The 13,581-nt window shown below is 51.1% G+C and overlaps 1 protein-coding gene across 1 annotated transcript in view; it reads left to right on the top strand.

The window, feature by feature from the left end:
• The window catches only part of Igsf3 (immunoglobulin superfamily member 3), a 54,535-nt gene that overhangs the window by 16,080 nt on the left and 24,874 nt on the right, over positions 1-13,581 (top strand).

The following is a 13,581-nucleotide window of genomic DNA, read 5'->3' as shown; positions in this document are numbered from 1 at the left end:
TGCAGGAGCTTGCAGCCTCTTTGTGTCTGGTGAGAAGTCCCTGTAGTGGCTGAATGAATAATTTCTTAGGGCCCAAGGTCATGCAGTGTTGGCAGAGAGCCTCCTCCAGGGGGGAAGAGGTTCCCGACCACTCTGCGTGGGCACCTGGCAGGGACCTTGCCAAGCAGTTTGCCCAGCCTTCTGGCTATCTGCCCTGAGGCCCCACCTGACACCTGCCACCCCAGCCCCATGGCCCCAGCGCAGAGCCACACCGCCACCCAGAGCCATGCCGGCCGTGACCCTGGGCCCTGACACCAATCGCTCCCTCCTGCTTGCTGAGGGCATTTCTATCCATGTCTTGTCAGACCATGAAAGCTGTGTACTCCTTCCCAGTGTTTGTTCCCCCTTGTGCCCAAAATCCCACTCAGGGCATCTTTTTTCCCCCTGATGACTACAGCTCCGCATCCCTTTGCCTTATGCCACTGTTCCAGCTGCCCAGAAACTTCCAGAATCCTCCTGATATGGGTCAACATTCGGATGCATTGTTCGTGGTTTGGGTGAGAACTCCCGTCCTTACCAAGGCATTCTGGACTACAGCCATCCACCCAAGCCCAGCAGAACCCCATGACCAATTTTCTTCTTTAGCTAGAAATACTGTGTGTGTGTGTGTGTGTGTGTTTTAAAATAACCTGTGCTTCTGTTATAATAATACAGAAGTGAGGAGTATGAAGACAAATGGAATGGTCTGTATTCCATAGTAAAATTTTGGGAATTAAAAACTCAAGTGGCTAAGTGCCAGGAGAACACGTGTAATCCTATCTGCTCGAGAGGCTGAGCTCTGAGGAATGAGATTGGAGGCCAACCCAGGTAGGAAAGTCCATGAGGCGCTTTTTTTTTTTTTTTTTTTGGCAGTCCTGGGGCTTGAATTCAGAGCCTGGGCACTGTCTTGGATACTGTTTGCTCAAGGATAGTACTCTACCACTTGAGCCATAGCTCCACTTCTGGCTTTTTCTGAATATGGGGCACCAAGGTATCAAACCCAGAGCTTCATGCATGCTAGACGAGCACTCTACCACTAGGCTATGTTCCCTGTCGCCATAAGGCTCTTATTTTGCATTAACCAGGAAGAAGGCAGAAATGGAGCTATGGCTCAAGTGGTAGAATGCCAACTATGAATGAAAAGGCTAAGAGACAATGCAAAACCAAGCCTTAGTACTAGCATATGTATACACACACACACACACACACACACACACACACACACACACACAGATTATAGTAGGTGAGGGAGGCCCAGAACAAGTCAATTAATCAGTCCAGTGACAAACTCACAAGCACACCCCCTGTCCCCAACCCTTGTGTATAATTTCTAGATGAAGCATCCTCTTGGGAGATGGCGTCAAGGAGAATTTAAGGGCATGACTTGTGGTCATCTGCTCAGCTTTGTGGCCCAGACCCGTGGGGCCTCTTATCACAATTCCTTTTCCTTCCCTGAAGCTCCAGTGAGGAGGGACCCTGCTTTCAGGATGTGGAGGGGGCTCTGGGGATAGAGGGGCCTGGTGTGGGGAGGCAGGACCCTCACCCGCTGGCTGGTGACCTTGGTGAATCACACAGCCTGGCCTTGCGGCAGGGCAGACTTCAGGCCATCCAAGGCAGGGTGGCCACTCCCAGCATGCATCTATGCCCCGCACTGTGGGCCCTGCAGTGCCAGTGCTGTTTTTAGTGTTAGCAGCCAAGATACGTCCTCTTCACGATGCCTTCAGAGAGCAGTGTCGTGGCGTTGGTTTGGGGTTTGGGGATTTGGTTTTGGTTGGTGATGGTCTGGGGCTTGGACTCAGGGCCTCATGACTTTGCTTGGCTTTTCTGCTCAAGGATGGTGCTCTGCCGTTTGAGCCACACCTCCACTTCTGGCTCTTTGCTGGTTCATTGGAAATGAGCACCATAGCTTCAGACTAAGATCCTCAGATCTCAGCCTCCTGAGTGGCTAGGTCTACAGACGTGAACTGCAGCATCCGGCTCTGCCTTTGTTCTTGACCAAGCAGGAGGGAGGCCCAAAGAGGTGGTTACCAGTGCCACTGATGCGGGAGGACGGGCCAGGCTCGTGGGCAGGGGTTCTCCACAGGGGTGGGGTGCTCCTGTGTAGGACTGGGGGCTATTGGGTGAGAGGCCCAGGGAGGCTGAAGGGCGCCCTGGGGAGGTCTCATCCTGGGAAAGCGATTGCTAGCACAGCAGCTAGCCAACTCATCCTACAGGCGCGATTAAGGAGGGACAAAGATGCCTACGCACAGTCAGGCACCAGATGTGGAGGTGTCATTCCGTGTGGTTGCAGGCACAGGATTCGGTGAGGACCATTACCTGCCCATGGCGGGGAGGGGTTTTCTAGAGTGTAATTAGACATGGCTGGGTGTGGGGTACTGGGCACAAAGTGGAAGATGTGGGGTTCTGGGTACAGCATAGAAGATGCTGGGTGCAGGGTAGAAGAGGTGGGGTGGTGGGTGCAGAGTGAAGGACATGGGGTGCTGGGTGTGAGTAGAGGGAGCAGGATGCTCAGCATGGGATGGGGGATGTGGAGTGCTGGGTGCAGGGTGCTTTCGGGGGCAGAGGCCTTGGTGGGCTTTCTGCGCCCACCTCTGCTGTGTGGAGCTGGGGCTGGGTGTTTGATTTGGTTTTTGGAGCGGGGCTGTGTTTCGGCCCCTACAATGCTAGTCATTAGTGTTCTTCGTACTCGAGCTGCCTTTGTCTTTTCTGGAACATCGTGGGTGGGAAACCGGAAACAATCCTTTCTGCTTGTGTGTGGGGTTGGGAAAGGCGGTGTGCAAAGTGGGGTGCTGAGGTACCCCGGGCATGGCTATTGGAAGACAAGGTAAGACTGTGCTAACAGGTGTCAGGGATGTGCAGAAGCCACGCACAGCTCTGCACAAGGGCTTGCTGGGGTCCAGCGTGGGGAGGTGAGGGCCTGGCAGGTAGGAGGTGGTGTGGAATGGGGAGGCTGGCTGAGGCCTCCTTATAATGTTGGCTGCTCAGAAAGAGTCCTGGGCACCTAGCATTGTGGTCTTGGGGTGTCATCTATGCCAGTCTCGGCCTCCCAAGATTGAGGGGGGGGAGGAAACACTGCCCCCCTCCTCCATGGACAGGGTGGAAGTCACGGCCTGCGGAGGGCAGTTGGTCAGAGTACCTTGGTGAGTCTGCTGAGCCTCAGTGGACACCCTAAGACCCAGCAAGGCCAGAGGCACGAGTGACCAGGGAGGTCTTGGGACGGAGGTGGAGATGACAGAGGTGTTGTGGGGACAGTGCTAGGCTGTGGGTCCCCCAGGCAGATGTGAGCCAGGACAGGGGGAGGAGGGTGTCGGAGGGCCACGTGGGAGGACTCCTGTTTTCTAGTTGTTTCCCTTCAGCTCAGCCACCCCCTCCCCCACAAGCCCTTCCTTAGACTTCTAAATAACATTTTATTTGAAGAAATTTTAAATTATCTATTTTTTTTTACTTTCTCCTGATTTTGTTTTGGCATATGTTTTAATTCATTTATTTTTGAGTAGGCAATGCATGCCATGTTTAATTTAGAAGGAGAGCAAGGATGTGTAGACAGTACAAATTAAGTCAGCCTCACCCCACCCTCCCAGAGGCTCCATGGGTCTTTTGGAAACCATCTAGTGCCTTTTTTTCGCTCACTGACGTGGATGCCCCACACAGCAGGGTGAACCTTCTGGTCTGGTCTCAGGTTTCCAGGCTCCCTAGGCTGATGGGGAGGGGGGCATCTCCTGTTCCCCCTCCCCCCAGGAGAAAACAGAGCTCATCCCCCTCTCCATGCCGTCCCCCCCCCCCCCGCCTTTCTCCCTCCCTCCCTTCCTTCCTCCTTTCCTCCTCCTCTTCTTCCTCTGTTTCCTCCTCTGTGCGTGTGTGTGTGTGTGTGTGTGTGTGTGTGTGTGTGTGTGTATTGGGATTCTAGCTTGCTTTTCTGCTTAAAGCTGGCACTCGCCTGAACCACACTTCCCCTCCAATTTTTTGCTCTACTTCTGCCTTTTTGCTGGTTAATTGTAGAAAAGAGTCTCACAGACTTCCCTGCCTGGGCTGGCTTTGAACTATGGTCCTCCAGATCTCAGCTTCTTGAATAGCTAGGATTACAATTGTGAGCCACCAGTGCCTGGTTCTTTCTTGCTCCTCAAGACAACTTTGTGTTTTCTTGAAGTTTGGCCTGCAGCCCTGCCAGGCTCTGTTAAGCAAGTGAATTGCAGTGTCAGCTCAGGCTGATGGGGGCAGTCACTTTTTTACCTCCTACAGTGTGAACTTCCTCTAGTGTCCTTCCATGGTTTGTGGAGACTAGACTGCCTGCAAGGTATGGCTTAGACCTGAGTTAATCTTTCCTTGTCACCTGCCAGTTGTCCATGCCTGTGGGTTTGCTGGCAGCTCTGTCTCTGTCGCTGTCTCTTAGGGCTCCTCATTCTGAATGCTGGGTGTTGTTTCTGGTTATCTATCCATAAATCCTGGAGAGCTGTCACTTCCAGGGGTGGGCAGGGCAGCTGCTGAGCCCGCAGCCCCTCTCTCCATTGCCATCTCACCTTCGTGACACTGATGACAGGTTGTGCGGATCTGTGGACCCGGGTGTATGTACTCCAAGGTGCATGTATTCAGATGTGTGCCTCTGGCCCCATGCCAGTCTCACACTGTGCCTCCAGAGCCCTCACTACTAGGGATTGAAGTCAAGGCCTGAATGCTATCCTTTGGGGGTTTTTTGCTCAAGGCTGTTGCTCTTCCCCTGGAAGCCGTGGATGTCCTGGCCTGGCTAGGCCCCTCCTGTCTGGAGATCAGGGGGGTGAGGGCTGTGTCTGATCCCACCTTAGGCTGGCAGCAGGAAATTGTTCAGGTTCACCTTGTCCAGAACTGATTATTAGCAGAGATTTGGATAGAGTTTAGCTCCACCCCTGGCTGCCCTCAGCTCCTGCCTGCACCCTGCCCCTCACTCCTGCTAAGTAATCCATACCACCCCCCCAAGATCCTCAGTCAATGGCTCTTGTTCTCAGTCATTACCCCCTGCCCCAGTGTCCACTTCCCTTTGCATTCTCTTAGTCTGACTCTATCCCTTGTGCTAAGCCCCTGTGGGGCTTGCCTCCCTGTCTCCTTCAACTGGAAGCAGCTCCACCTCCTAATTAGAACCTAGTCCTAGAAACTCTTCCCACCTGTGCTAGTAGTCTAGCTACTCAGGAGATTGAAATAGGAGGACTACAGTTCAAAACCAGCCCAGGCAGACAAATCTGAGAGATTTTTATCTCCCTGTAGCCAATAAAAGCCTGGCCTGAAGTAGAGGTGTGGCTCAAGTGGTAAAGCAGCAGCAGCTTTGAGCAGAAAAATCCAAGAATTGACACAAACCAATCAACCAACCAAAGATGGCGTCTTAGTTCTTGGTTTAAGCTTGGAAGTCACTTGCAGAATCTGAAGTGGCTCTGCCACCAGCTGGCAGAAGCTCTGACCTCTCATGACTTGCCATCTCAGATGCTTCAGGGCCCTGGGTAGGGTTAGATTTAGCCATGCAATATTGGTCCTAGACTTGGCCCTATGGCTGTCATCCCACCGGGATCCAGACTTCCGTTTCCTGGGATTTCTCAGACCATCTGTCCCTAGTGCCTCTCTCCACCCTGGAGGGAGCAGAGGAGGAGAGAGACGTTCAAAGGCTGAGAAAGGATCAACCAGAATTGAACGTTTAATAACTTGGAAAAGGATATAAGTAATTTTAAAAACTAAAACATCTTAAAAAGTAGAGGTCAGACCTGTCCGGCCTGGTCTTGAGAAGCAGCTGGAGGCTCAAGTAGAGGGTACAATTACACGGGCCCTCTGTGTCCCTCGGCCACCTTCCTCTCTGCAGTCTACTTTGCATCTGTCCCCATCTGCCCCACGCCCTGTCCTGACCCTCCTCTTCCCCAGGGGCCCCATGTCCTGTCCTGTCTCTCCTTTTCCCTGTGGACTCCAGAGGCATCAGAGGCCTGCTGCAGGCCCGCTGTGAACCCTGCCGGACAGAAGATCCGATCAATTGCCCTAATTAGGAAAGAGCTCATACAGAGTGCAGAATCTGAGAAAACACACAGTTCAGAGAAAAATCAGCCCCTGCCTCTCAGTCTCCCTTAGCATTTTCTTACTGAGGCTAAGAAAACCCCCACATACATGGAAATGTATAAGGGGCTGTTTGTATTTACAATTTTTTTTTTTTTTTTTTGGCCACAGCCTAGGCACTGTCCTTGGACTTTCTGAAGTCTACAACTCTACCACTTGAGCCTCAGCACCACTTCTGGCTTTTTCTATATGTGTGGTACTGAGGAATCGAACCCAGGTCTTTGTGCATGCTAGGCAAGCACTCTACCACTAGGCCACACTCCCGGCCCCTACAAAAATGTTGTTTTTTTTTAAATTTTTTTATTTTTTGCCAGTCCTAGGGCTTGAACTCAGGGCCTGAGCACTATCCTTGAACTTTTTCCTCAAGGCTAGCGCTTTGCCACTTGAGCCACAGCACCACTTCTGGCTTTTTTTTTTTTTTTTTTCCTGTGTATGTGGTACCAAGGAATAGAAACCAGGTCTTTGTGCATGCTAGGCAAGCACTCTACCAATAGGCCAAACTCCCAGCCCCCAAAATGTTTCTAACCCTGCCACTATTGAAAATTATTTTGCTGTACTGGAGTTAGAACTCAAGTCTCATGCTTGCTATGCAAGCACCGTACGCTTGAATCATGTCCCAGGACTTTTTGCTTCAGGAGAGTCTTACACTTTTTCCCAATCTGGCCTTGGACTGTGACCCTCTGTGTCCACCTTCCATGTGGCTAGGATTACAAGTGTGTAAAACTATGCCTGGATTGTTTATTGAGATTGGAGTCCTGCTAGCTATTTTTCCCCGCTGGCCTTGAACTCCAATCCTCCTATTTCTACCTCCCAAGTCAGTATCTGAGATAACTGGTCTGTACTGCTGGACCTGGCCATCTGAGGGTGGAGAGAGAGAGAGAGAGAGTGTGTGTGTGTGTGTGTGTGTGTGTGTGTGTGTGTGTACTGGGGCTTGAACTCAGAGCCTCATGCTCTTACGTGACTTTTTCTGCTCAAGGCTGATACTCTATGATTTGAACAACTTCTAGCTCTTTGTTGGTTAATTGAAGATATAAGTTTCAGGGACTTAGTTCTTCCCTGATTGGTCTAAACTGAAATCTTCAGATCTTGCCTCCTAAAATCCAGGATTTCAGGTGTGAGCCACTGGAAGGTGTTTACTCTGATTTTTTTTTTTTTAATTGTGTCTGTCATGGGGCTTGAACTCATGGCCAGGGCACTGTTCCTAAGCTTTTTTGCTCAAGGCTAGTGCTTTTCGACTTTGAGCTACAGCTTCACTTCTGGCTTTCTGGTGGTTAACTGGAGCTAAGGGTCTCATAGATTTTTGTGCCCAGGCTGGCTTTGAACCTCCATCCTCAGATCTCAATCTCCTGAGTAGGTAGGATGACAGGCGTGAGCCACCAGCACCCAACTTTCTCTGATTTTTAATGGCTATGTAATGATTATCCCAATGTCTTTACCCTTCTTCCATTCATCCATGCCTCCCTCCATTTGTTTTTGAGATGTAGTAGTCCCAGCTGGTTTTGAACCCCCAATACTCCTGCCTTAGCCTTCAGAGGGCTGGCTTTGCATCCTCACTCCCTTACCCAGCAGATCCATTCTTTCTTGGTGAAAGTGGGGTCTTGTTCTGACAAAGGTCATTTATGATGCCCCCCCCAACTCCCAAGTGGGCAGCATGGAGACTGCCTGTGCTCAGAGGAGGTCCCCGTGGGCCTGCAGCCTGCCTGCTTCCAGTGGAAACAAGGAGGGGTGGGGTCCCCAAGCCGGGCTAGGAGGGGCTGCAGAGTGCAGAGACTGGAAGCTGAGTCTGGACCTGAACACCAGACGGAAGATCTGGGTTTAGAAATGAAGCTTAAAATAGGAGCAGCAGAGTTGGGGTGGGGGGTGGAGGCCCTGGTTCCGACCAGGACCGAGGCCCCTTCCTGGAACCTGCGACACCCGGGTGTTCAGGAAGCCCAGAGGACGGACGGGAGCTGCCCGCCCGCCCTGATCTCCGAGACAGGAAGGAGGCAGCGGTCAGGGTGATTACAGAGAAGCATTGACTGTTAAGTAATGCGATCTGCCTTTTAATTTCTTTCTCCTGTCGAAAACGGGAGGCAGGGCCTGGTGCTGCTCTCCAACCGGAAGCACTTTAATGGGCTGCTGCCTGAGTTTCCCCCTCCCCTCTCCAGGCCTGGACCTTGGGGATTCAGCCTTTTCTGGGGATAATGCAGGGAGACAGGAGGGGAGGGGCAGAAAGCCAGGAGAGCAGGAGGTGTGATTTGGGAGGGCACTTCTTAGGGGTCAGATATATATAAGAGGGGTAAATGCCCTGATTGCTTTTGACAGTTTTTGCTGGAACCCATGCCAAGCTTGTGGTGAACGGAGATACTGAGCCATGGGTGTAAATGTTTGTGGGCAGAGATTCCTCACATTCAGGTGAGGAAAAGAGAAGAGATGAATGAGGTGTGGAGAGAAGGACTTGTTATAGAAAAGAGAGGGAGGGAAGATATCCATTGGAGCAATAACAGAAGTAGGACTTTATTTGGTCAAAACAGTGAAGAGTCTGGGCGCCTGTGGCTCACGCTTCTTTCCCCAGCTATTCAAGAAGCTGAGATTTGAGGATCATGGTACCAAGCCAGCCCAGGCAAGAAAGTTTGTAAGACTTTTACCTCAAATTAACAACCAGAAAACCAGAAGTGGAGCCGTAGTTCAAGTGGTAGAGTGTTAGCCTTGAACGCAAAACCCCAGGGTCAGCACCCAGCCCTGAGTTCACACCCCAGGACCACCGAGGAGAGCCAGGGTGTGTGCCAGGTCAGAGTGTCCTGGGTACTTTCATGGATGGCACCTGCACCCGCCCGTGCATATTTAGCCATGAGTTCAGGAGGCATGGCCAGGGGCAGAGGGCCGGCCCAGATCTTCAGAACCTGGGGTCTGGGTGGTGCCAGCATGCAGCAGGACAGCTGCAGGAAGACAGAGGGCAGTGCGGCACTCACACTTAAATAATTTAACAGCCATTAATCATCTAAAGACTGGCTCTATTTTTAAGTTCCGCTGGAGATTCAGATATAAAAAAAGACTTGGGGAAAAAAAGATGAATGAATGATATTTTTGTCTTTGGTGTGCACACTGGGATCATTGTGCCTCCCTTCAATACTAATTGGGTCTCCATGTTTCCAGTCGCACCCTCGCCTCCATCCCCCAGTGACATCCCTTCCCCCAGACTGCAGATTGGTAGGCTTGAACCGAATAGGACTCCCAGCTCACCTTCGAGAAACTTTCCCAGATGGGGCCCTTGCTCTTATTAAAGTGCTCCCCCATAGCTGCTGTGGGCATGTCCTTGCTCGTCCTGGCCCACAGGACAGTGCTTTTGCTGGCTTGGTTGGGCTCTCCGATTCTTAGAGACCCGGCGGAAATCAGCATCCTGTGTGGCCTTGGGCCCAAACCTCTGCAGCCTCCATGGCCCTTGTGTGCATGCCAGCGAGTCCTCAGGCCTGGACCCGTAGGGAGTATCAGCTTAGATTAAAACCATGTCTTTAATCTCCAGCTATTGCTCAGTAATCTTAGTGCCTGTCATCCCAGCTACTCAGGAGGCTGAGATCTGAGGATCTGGGTTCTAAGCCAGCCCAGGCAGCAAAGTCACTGAGACTCTGGTCTCCAATGAACCAGCAAAAGTCAGAAGTGGAGCTCTGACTCAAGTGATAGAGCACCAACCTTGAACAGAAGAAGTCAAGGGGAAAGTGAGGCCCTGAGTTCAAGCCTAAGCACCAGCACACAACCAACACATATGTTCCTTTAAAGAAAGATGTACTAAGGTTATAAATACAGAAAAATATATACCTAGCAATCAATCATTTTCCCCTTTTTATTGTATTTTATTGTCAGGATAATGTATAGAGGGGTTACAGTTACATTCGTCAGGTAGTGGGTACAATACTTCTCAATCCTTGATATCCCATCTCATGTTTTTGTCAATCAATCATTCTTATTTTTAGTTCATGTTCATCTCAGAGGACTAAAGGCAGGGGGTAAAACGTTAAAGAAGAAAACGACCACCGTTAAGTTCCAGCGTTTTCCTCTAGTCCTTCACGAGGTTCTATAGAACGGGAGACTGTCTCTTTTTATGGCAGAAGTCATTTGCGTATTGATTGTAAAGTTTTATAGAGCATAGAATACCTAAAGTAAAAGTTACTGCATTTAAGAAATGGACCAGCGTGGCACTGGGGGCTCAATCCTGTCATCCTAGCTATTCAGGAGATTGAGATCTGAGGATCACAGTTCAAAGCCAGCCTGGGCAAGAAAGTCTATGAGACTCTTATCTCCAGTTCACCATCCCCAAACTGGACAGGGTGCTGTGGTTCAAAGTGGTAGAGCACTAACGTAGGGCAAAAAGCACAGGGACTGTGCCCAGGCTCTGAGTTTAAACCTCAGGACCAGCACAAGAAAAAAGAAAAAAGTGGGCCTTTCCAGGAAAAACCTTTGCAGGGAGATAGTGTGCAGGTAATGGGTCAGGCAGCCCAGAACAAAGGGCCTGTGGGGAGGAGGCCTGAACTGTGGAGGAGAGAGTTTATTCATTTCTGTTCCTAAGAGCAGCCTGGTTCTGGGATCAGAGGCGGTTCTCCCAGCAGGGAGGTGGAGGAGATTGTCCACAACAGGTGAGGGGAGTCTGTGTGAAAGCTCAGCTATGGCTTTATTTGTTGAGGGCTCTTTAGGGCCAGCTTCTGGAGGGTCAGGTCATTTTAACTTCCTGCCCCAGCTCTTTCCGGCTACTTAACACTGTTGACTTGGGATGGAGTGCCCACAAACCCCCTCCACTCACTGAGTGCTTTATATCCACTTTGGTCCAGCCCATGAGGGCCCTGAGAACACTGCAGTGCGAGTGTGCGTGCATGCATATGTGCTTGTGCATGCCTGAGTGGGAGGGCACTGGTACTGGGGTACGCAGATCCTCATGCACTCAACTTTTTTACTCAAGGCTAGTGTTTTACCACTTGAGCCACGCCCCCATTTCTGGCTTTTTGGTGGTTCGTTGGAAAAAGGAGTCTCACAGCCATTTCTGCCCAGGCTGGTTTCGAACTATGATCCTCAGACCTCAGCCTCCTGATTGGCTGGGATTATAAGCATGAGCAACCAGAGTCATGCTCTGAAACTGTCTTGAACTGAACAACTGTAGGGTCTCTAGAAGTGGGGAGCTTTCAAGTGTGGAGAGCTGGAGGCAGAGCCTCTAGCTGGTGCCTGGTGAGTCCCCTGGCAAGTTAAGAGCAGCCCTATTGCCCAGGATGCACCCTGGGAAGGGGCAGGCCCTGATGTCTTCTAAGATATCCCTCCTATGAGGCCCTCGGGGTTCCAGTGTGGCCAGGTTGAGAAGGAGCTGCGGGTACGGGGCGCCCGATCCATCTTCAGCCTCCTTTGCCTTGTGGCTGTTCAGGCTGCATGTTTCAGGAAAGCCATAAACATTGCGTTGAGCTGTCATAATATGCGTGTATGTGTGTGTGTTTAAATTGTCATGGAAAATGCACACATCACTGATGCTCTTAACATACTGAAAATTACTAATGACTCATCTGCTTTGTGACTTCCAATGCAGTAATAAGCTGGGCACTAGGGCTCACACCTGTAATCTTAGCTACTCAGGAGGAAAATGAGATCCAGAAGATTGCATTTCGAAGTCAGCCCAGGCAGAAAAGTCCTTGAGCATCTGTCTCCCATTAAAAAAAGTAAGACAAAGGGCCTGGGTGCTAGCCATGAGCAGAAAAGCCAAGAGCTTAAGGCCTCAGTACCAGCATACATGAGCGTGCACTCACACTCACATGCACACACACTTACATGCACACACACACCCCTCTGCAGTAATGACCATCCTTGCCTGACATAACACTTGGTTGTCTGGGTATCTCTCTCTTCCCTTCCTCCCCCTTCCCTCCTCTCTCCCTCTCTGCTCCCCAGCGTGCAGTTCTCAGTGGGAAGCTTCTGCAGGGTGGAATTCTGTGAGCACCGCGTTTGAGCTGTTTTCTTGCAGGATAGATCTGCAGCTTCCAGGCACCATCAACCCTGGGCTGGGCAGGGCCGGGCAGGGCCGGGCAGGGCTGGCCTGGGCCTTGGCCAGGCAAGTGGGGCTGGGCAGGGCCTGGCTTTAGCCTCTCTCTGGCTTTGAGCTGTGGCCTGTTTACTCCAGGGATCCACTTGTGACAGGTTCTGTGAGCAGCCACCCTTCCCTGAGTCTGGCATTGAAGCCGTCCTGGGGCTGGGCTGCAGCTATGCATCGAGGCTAGGGCCGTAGGCATGCTGTTGTCAGGAGCTTATTGAAACATCCATTTGTGGGTTTTCTTTTTAATTTTTAAAATTGTGGTCATAACAGTAATGTACAGAGGGGCTACAGTTACATGCATCAGGTCAAGATGTATGTAACATTTCTTTTTGGACAGTGTCACCTCTTCCCTCACTCTCTCCGTTTTCCCCTCATTTTTGGATTTATTTTTTTTTATTTTTATTTATTTATTTTTTTTGGTGTTCTGGTCCTAGGACTTGAACTCAGGGTCTTCGTGCTGTCCCTGAGCTTTTTATTTTTGCTCAAGGCTAGTGCTCTACTCTACCACTTGAGCCACAGCTCTACTTCTGGCTTTTTTTTTTTTGTCAGTCCTGGGCCTTGAACTCAGAGCCTGAGCACTGTCTTTGGGCTTTCTCAAGGCTAGACTCAAATCGTAGCATTTAAGCCACAGAACCAGCTTTTTGTATGTATGTATGTATGTAGTACCAAGGAATTGAACCCGGGTCTTTGTGCATTCTAGGCAAGCACTCTACCACTAAGCCAAACTCCCTGCCCTCCTTCTGGCTTTTTAGTGGCTAACTGGAGATAAAAGTCTCAGGGTTTTTCTGCCCAGGCTGGCTTTGAACCTCTATACTCACATCTTAGCCCCTGAGTAGCTAGGATTTCAGGTGTGAGTTGTGGGTACCTTCTTTACGGGCCCTTGGCCAGCCACCGGCTGAGGTCCGTGGTCTGTGGATCCAGAGCACAGTGGCTTTGGGAGGCCAATAGTGTTTTACCGAGAACTCATCTTTTCCACCCCCCCCCCAGGCCTTCATTACTGCTCTGTCCTGCATATGCGTACTGAGGACATGGAGGGGCAGGGATGTTGGGTGACATATCCCAGGTCACAGCTAGTGAGTGGCCCCATCTCCCATGTCTGGAGAAGGAAAGCAACTGTGCCCAGTGTCAGGCCAGTCTGGTGCCCACCCCGCTCCTACGGCTGACACTCAGCCCCTTCCACACAGCTGCTGACTGCCACCACGCCCCCGCCGCCCCAGCAGTGGGGGACACGGCAGCACCCTCTTCCCGCCTGGGGGTGGCTCTGGCTTGGTGTTGGGTGTAGGGGTTCATTTTCTATTACTGTAAGGAAACGCCTGAGGTAGGGTACTTTGTTTTTTAAAGCAGTTCTTTCCCATGTTGGTGTTGAGAGCCCTGCTGCTGGGTTCATGGGTTCTGGTCCTCTGAAGGTCCATGTCACAGCAAGGTGACATCGAGACCACACTTCCCAGCCTGGACCC

Source organism: Megascapheus bottae, chromosome 6 (assembly GCF_031878675.1).
Source record: "Megascapheus bottae isolate mThoBot1 chromosome 6, mThoBot2.hap1, whole genome shotgun sequence".
NCBI classification, from domain to species: domain Eukaryota; kingdom Metazoa; phylum Chordata; class Mammalia; order Rodentia; family Geomyidae; genus Megascapheus; species Megascapheus bottae.
This window is presented reverse-complemented; position numbering and strand designations above follow the sequence as displayed.